Below are 7,441 nucleotides of genomic sequence, written 5' to 3'. Positions count from 1 at the left end.
GGACACCTGGTGTATGAAATATGGATGAGTCCACGTGTACAAGCCATGAAGGTCACGATGGAGCATCAAAATACGTCCACCATTATCTTGTAAACGGTTCGACCACAAATCCACGTTCACAAAGACATCTTTTATTTTTCTATCATGTACGTTCCACGTTTTGACATGTGCCGTCACATATGATTCACCTAGTATGAGTTTTCTATTAATGTACGAATTGGCTTGTACTTTGAGGTAGATCTTTGGTGAGCAACATCCTTCATAGAAAACACAGCACCTCATTTGAACTTCTGGTGGCAGCGGTTCACCTAGTCCTATTAGTAAATTCTCTCAAACAATATTAACACCACTCTTAGGTGAAACCCAGAATGCTCACAGTCCATGAAAAAGCTGCAAAGAATTTCATGCTTTTATGAAAGTGTGCAGAAACTTGTACCAAAAAATGGCATTTTCACTGATATGACAGGAATTTTGGCATAGCACACACGTTCAAGCAGAACAAATAAGACTATGTCTCAAATACCCAATCACAAAGCAATTTTGGTAGTTTGGAGGCTGGCCATGGCAAGTAGCCAGCTGTTTTAAATATCCAGTAGTCATAAGACACCTTATTATAAGGAAGATCAGGAGAGCTACCTCTCCAGCAATTATATAATAGATCAGGGGTGGCCACTAACCTTACTTCTGGGAGCCGCAAATTTAGGAGACGAAAAATTGGGAGCATGTTTAGAAAATGGTATATAAAATGAAGACACGTTTTTCATTTTAAAACAAATGAAGGAACATTTAATTTCTACACTGCACAGAACATTATTTTTCAGGTACACATCGAGGAATGAGATTTTACTTTTGAGAAGCACTTTTATTTTGAGTGTTCATTTTTGCTCTTAGATTTTTTGAAATCTGGCTGATAATTGGTAAGCGCAGTTCGCACATGTTTACTTAAATGTTCATCAGTTCGTTCAGACCGATATGTAGATTTAATGAATTTAATCGTTGAGTACAGTGATTCACACACATAAGTAGTCCCAAAGATTGAGATTAGTCGTTTGGCACACTGTTTTGTTAGTGTGTATTTTTCTTCTGGAATATTCTTCCAAAATTCTATGGTAGAAATGCCACTTCGTTTGAGTCCTTTTGGTCCTTTCGTCTTCTTGCAGTTCTTGTAGCTCCAACTCTACAGCTGCTGTATGCTTTGTTATTGGTGATGAAACGGGACTGCCATCGCCCACAACATCAACAGGAAAAGGATTTTCCAGGAATGAAAATTAAGGTTTAAGTGATCTCAGATCGTTAAATCTGCAATTGATTTCTTCAGCAAGGCCAGACATTTTACTCATGTAATCTTCAGTTTCCATCTGAACGCCAGGAAGGTTTTCAGTAATGTTTTAGTCTGAAGGTCTTTCCCAAAAAGCTTCAGTTTTCTATGAAAGCTAAATACAGACTGGGCCAATTCGGAAATATCTTTACAAGGAAGATATTGCTTTGAGCGGGAGAGTGTGTCAGTGAGCCAGTGTCGTGAGGTGAAGCCAGTCGCGTTCACGTATAGGCAGTAACGAGTGTCGATGATACTGTACTGAAACAGCTCACAACAGCACACAACAGCACACAGAAAAGTATCGACACTCGCTACTGCCCATACGTGAACGCGACTGGCTTCACCTCACGACACACTTTCCCGCTCAAAGCACTATCAAATAGAAGGCGCCGGAACTATCTTTACCTCCCATGTCTTACCACTGACCTACAGCGCACATCACTGCTACTGACTGCCGCCAGCCGCGAGATGTCGTTAGATATTTAATTTTACTCTAAGGTTGGTGTCAAGAGCCTCGTTGTGGCCAGTCCTGATATATTCCATGAATTCCATGATATTCTCGGCATGGTTCTCCCACCTTCACAAGGTCCTCAAGCTGACGCAGAGTCACATATTCTGTAGAATTGAACCAGTAGAAAAGACCAATTAAACAAAGAGAAGTGTCTTTATTCTCAAAGTTCAGAGTGTAGTTTTTCATATATATCATCAAATCTTGGATCCCGTGACACTGCATTCTGACGTTGCCTGAAATATCAAGAGTTAGATTCTCTGTAGCAAGCTCTGGTAGAATTGTTAAATTATTATGAGAAAGGTCCAAAAGACGCAGATTATTTAAGGACTTCATATCTGTATCAATTCTTGAAAGAGAGTTTCTTGAGAGACTGAGGCACTCGATGTTGGCAAAATGGTTGATTCCATAAATGTTTGTAATGTTGCCACCAGTAATAATTAACTCTGAAGCAAACACATTGTACATGTACAATGATGTAATTTTAGAGAGTCCTGAAAATATCTCCTTCAATAAGAATTCAGTGTTTGAAACCATGTGACAGCATACCACACTATCATTTTTTGGACTATTTGGAACACATTTGTTACTTTCTGTACACATTTCTGGAGAAAATTGAATGCACTGACTATGTTCACCATATGGTGTAAGAAATAATGACAACAAAATGAAGAGCCACTGGTAGAAGCTCAACCACATCTTAGAAATCTGATTTCATGTCCAAATACACTGACTGACAGAGCAAATGCAACACCAAGAAGGAGTGGTCAGAACGTTATGCCAATTGCAGGGTAGACTGACGTCACTGAGGTATGCTCATGATGTGAAATGCGCCGCTGTGCTGCGCACGTAGCGAACGATAAATGGGACACGGCGTTGGCGAATGGCCCACTTCGTACCGTGATTTCTCAGCCGACAGTCATTGTAGAACGTGTTGTCGTGTGCCACAGGACACGTGTATAGCTAAGAATGCCAGGCCGCCGTCAACGGAGGCATTTCCAGCAGACAGACGACTTTACGAGGGGTATGGTGATCGGGCTGAGAAGGGCAGGTTGGTCGCTTCGTCAAATCGCAGCCGATACCCATAGGGATGTGTCCACGGTGCAGCGCCTGTGGCGAAAATGGTTGGCGCAGAGACATGTGGCACGTGCGAGGGGTCCAGGCGCAGCCCGAGTGACGTCAGCACGCGAGGATCGGCGCATCCGCCGCCAAGCGGTGGCAGCCCCGCACGCCACGTCAACCGCCATTCTTCAGCATGTGCAAGACACCCTGGCTGTTCCAATATCGACCAGAACAATTTCCCGTCGATTGGTTGACGGAGGCCTGCACTCCCGGCGTCCGCTCAGAAGACTACCATTGACTCCACAGCATAGACGTGCACGCCTGGTATGGTGCCGGGCTAGAGCGACTTGGATGAGGGAATGGCGGAACGTCGTGTTCTCCGATGAGTCACGCTTCTGTTCTGTCAGTGATAGTCACCGCAGAGGAGTGTGGCGTCGGCGTGGAGAAAGGTCAAATCCGGCAGTAACTGTGGAGCGCCCTACCGCTAGACAACGCGGCATCATGGTTTGGGGCGCTATTGCGTATGATTCCACGTCACCTCTAGTGCGTATTCAAGGCACGTTAAATGCCCACCGCTACGTGCAGCATGTGCTGCGGCCGGTGGCACTCCCGTACCTTCAGGGGCTGCTCAATGCTCTGTTTCAGCAGGATAATGCCCGCCCACACACTGCTCGCATCTCCCAACAGGCTCTACGAGGTGTACAGATGCTTCCGTGGCCAGCGTACTCTCCGGATCTCTCACCAATCGAACACGTGTGGGATCTCATTGGACGCCGTTTGCAAACTCTGCCCCAGCCTGGTACGGACGACCAACTGTGGCAAATGGTTGACAGAGAATGGAGAACCATCCCTCAGGACACCATCCGCACTCTTATTGATTCTGTACCTCAACGTGTTTCTGCGTGCATCGCCGCTCGCGGTGGTCCTACATCCTACTGAGTCGATGCCGTGCGCATTGTGTAACCTGCATATCGGTTTGAAATAAACATCAATTATTCGTCCGTGCCGTCTCTGTTTTTTTCCCCAACTTTCATCCCTTTCGAACCACTCCTCCTTGGTGTTGCATTTGCTCTGTCAGTCAGTGTAATATTCATACAGAAGCACTTACACCACAACAATATTTATGTCATAATTTCCATAAATGTCACGTAAATAATTGAATCATTTAAATGAAAAACTCATACAACATCACTGGGCGTTGTTTTGATAAATCATTTCAAAGAAGCTGGAAATTTATCCAACCGGTGAATTATTGGCGTTCATAATTCCTCTTAATATAAACGAATATTTAGCCTCGTCTGTCCTCTTGAAATTCAACTCGATCTTCATAGTATGATCTCACGTCAAGCGAACACGTCTACTAATGTCTTACCACGCCATCTCAGTTGTGCCAGGCTCGTCAGTTTCGTCTATCCTTCATGTCGTTTGACTTTCTTTGGCCGATACCTTCATTCTTCGAAATGTCACACCCCGTTTCCCTCTGATTAGTGTTAATAGAGGACGGTTGTAGTTCCTCTTAAAACAATAATCACCACCACCACTGACATTACTCGAGCAGTTCGTCTCTTCACTTTCAAACCATCCCAGCCTAAACTTTGCGTAACGTTACTCTTTTGTCGAAACTCACGCAGAACAAATCGAGCAAATTTCTTTTGATTTTTCTTCCAGTTGTCGTAGCAAGTAGTCCTGATGTCGACCCCATACACTCCCACTGGCAGCCTCATTCCAGTTCTTTACTCATTTATATAAAAACAAAAAGGTCCAAGAATTGAGCCTCTCAGATAACACTTTACAACTGTAGCCAATAACAGCCCGCACTTGTCTCTCCTGAGCCTGACTGCGCCTTCGATCAAAACAGTTAAACGTGTCAATATAATCCACCTTCTAGCCTCCCCAGCTACGGAGTCAAAAGATCAGCTCATATCAACAATATTTATTTTGTGATGTTTAGATTAAGCAGGGGTTGAGTTTTAACTCAAGAGTAAAATTGCCACCATTAGGCAGCTTGTCTTTTCAGCTGTTATTTAAAAAAGAGTTAAGGAATACAAATGGTGTCTGACAATCGCCAATCGCAGAGTCCGCTGTGGCTGGATGATGGTGTCCGGCATTGTTCAGCGTCTCGTTAGGAAGTGTCCCTAGAGCGCCAATGACTTCCCATTCCCTCTGCTGTTCATTTTCCTCGAAGCTTACAGTGGGATCAATCAGCATATGAGCTCGTCTTGTGTGTGACATGAGGTGGGTTTACAAACAACACATGTCAAAGTTATCAACCTTACCCTTGTACACTGGACTCTCCGTTCATTTGACATTGCTCCTTCATGCAAACAGCAATCAATCCACTACATTCGAATCGATAGCCTTTAGTATATCTCCAGAAATCTTATCAATTCCAGCTGATTTTCTAGCTTTCAACTTTTGTATTTTTTTTTTTTTTTTTTTTTTGTGAATAATTGTATTAGCCATAGATAAATTTTAGTACTCCAGTATTTGTAAATTGCTTTTCCTTATATCGAACTCTCTTTACAATTGCTGACTGAATACTTCTGCCTTCTGTAAATTCTCGCATACACACTCCCCTTGTTCATTAATGACCCCTGAAATGTCTTTCCTGGAAGCTGTTTCTGCCTTAAAGTAACTAACTGTACATACCCTTCCATTTTCCCCTAAAATTCATGATGACCAATTATCTGAATTTTTTGCTATATTGAGTTGTCTAGTAAATTCTTTCTATTTCTGCTTACTTCCACACCCTTTCCTAATTCTATATCCTTCCAACCTACACCTCCCACTTCTTTACTTCTCTGGTATAATAAGGCGAGCATTTTCCATTCCTTACCACATTTAAAGGTGCATATATACCTGTTTTCACGTTCCTTAACAATTGCTTTAAACCGATTCCATGGACTGTTTACGTTTTTATTTACCATTTTTCACTCGTCATAATTCCTCCATTCCTCCCCTATCGACCGTATGGTATTGCTCAATAACCGTAGTTTTATAACCTTCCTTTCTTTGTCATTTACTTTTAACTACGACAAAAATGCATGATCATTTATACCATCTATCTCTTTGGTTTCCCTGTAGAACTCAGCACCACGCCACGCCACTTTCTCCTTCCCAGATTTAACTTATTCACCGAACGAACTTTGGCTGCTAGCTAAAGTCCAAGAATCCACCACATTAGAGACCCATCGATCAGGGAAATCCTGTGCAGCTTGTAGACATCACTGAGTTCCGATTTATAGATCGACAAGTAGCCCAGGTAAATGATAACATAACGTTACGACATGGGATATGGTAGTGATCACTAACTGGAACAACACAAACAGTATTGCTATCGTAATTCGTTTATTTCGTTTGGTTTCTCTGTTTAGCAATACGGACGATATCATTTGGTTCATATTATAGAGAGAAGGCATATTATTTATTTTTATTCTTGTTATTATCTGCTTGTCCTTAATTAGGCACTATATTTTATGGTTATTGCACAAAACATGGTAACTTAGTTCCTTGTTACATTAAGCATAACATAAATGGTTCTCATAACTGTGGGCGATAACGAGGATTGCTGTATTTTGGTGGACGGTTCTCGATTTATCGACAGGATGACCAATGGGATAATAGCTCAGGCTGTTTCAAATCCCAGTCTCTACCTTTCAGCGTTATTATTAATATGTTTGCTTTAGGTCGCAGCGACACAGATAGAGAGCGGCCGTGTCTGGTGTTGGCAGCCACACGATAACTTATCAACTTTCAAAGTTTTGGACGACATGAAAGACATAGACTACAGCGCCCCTGGTTGGCACGGCAGTTCAATGAGTTGATGACATTATATGTTATTGCAAATTAAAGTTTTATTTAAAAATAAACACGACATTTTCAAACACTCTTAATGTTATAATGAAATAACCGCAGGCATTTGCTTGGTTAAAAGAAGAATTACGTTTGTAGAAGTACGGATAATTCGGCATCATTCATTAACATTCAAGTCATTGACTACAGAAACACACGTTATACGCAGACCAGTTCATTGACGAGTTCACACGCGCAGAGAAAGATTCCACCGCTTTTTAATGACACACCTTCAGTGTCATTCTGGTAGAATTTTTTAAGTTTGCTCCTTGATCTAGTTTGTTAGGTTTTATGCGTTTTGATACTTATGGCTACCTTTTGAGAACTACTATCACAGATGTTTTCATCTAATTACGCTCTCAGACTCAAAAGAAGTGCACCTGCGCTATGAGTTGAGTGTACATTCTGTTTCTACATTCGTTGTTCCCCCTACTGTTCCTTCCCCTTCCCTTCTCAATCGTAGTCTTGGTGGCTGGTTGTATCCAGCGTTTGATCCCCATTATTTATTTGTCGCTCTCGAGAGCATCTACTTGGGGGTTCTTTTCGAACCCGAGGCTTCTGGGTTGCGAACATCAGAGCGTAAGTCGTGAGTGAAAGGTTAGTGGTTGTGCCCGCGAATGGGTGTGTAATTGGATTAGTGTTGTGCTTCTGTGTGGATATGCCGGGTTCGTAGTCCAGGTGGCCAGTTGAAGGCCGTTTCT

The 7,441-nt window shown here is 42.5% G+C and overlaps 1 pseudogene; it reads right to left on the bottom strand.

Annotated features, from left to right (window-relative positions):
• Positions 1–508: 508 nt before the first annotated feature.
• On the bottom strand, positions 509–5,096 carry LOC137502199 (uncharacterized; annotated as a pseudogene).
• Between the last annotated feature and the right edge of the window lie 2,345 nt (positions 5,097–7,441).

The sequence above is a fragment of the Anabrus simplex genome, chromosome 9, assembly GCF_040414725.1.
Source record: "Anabrus simplex isolate iqAnaSimp1 chromosome 9, ASM4041472v1, whole genome shotgun sequence".
In the NCBI taxonomy this organism is placed as follows: Eukaryota; Metazoa; Arthropoda; class Insecta; order Orthoptera; family Tettigoniidae; genus Anabrus; species Anabrus simplex.
Note: the sequence above shows the minus strand (reverse complement) of the source record. Positions and strands in the feature narration are given on the sequence as shown.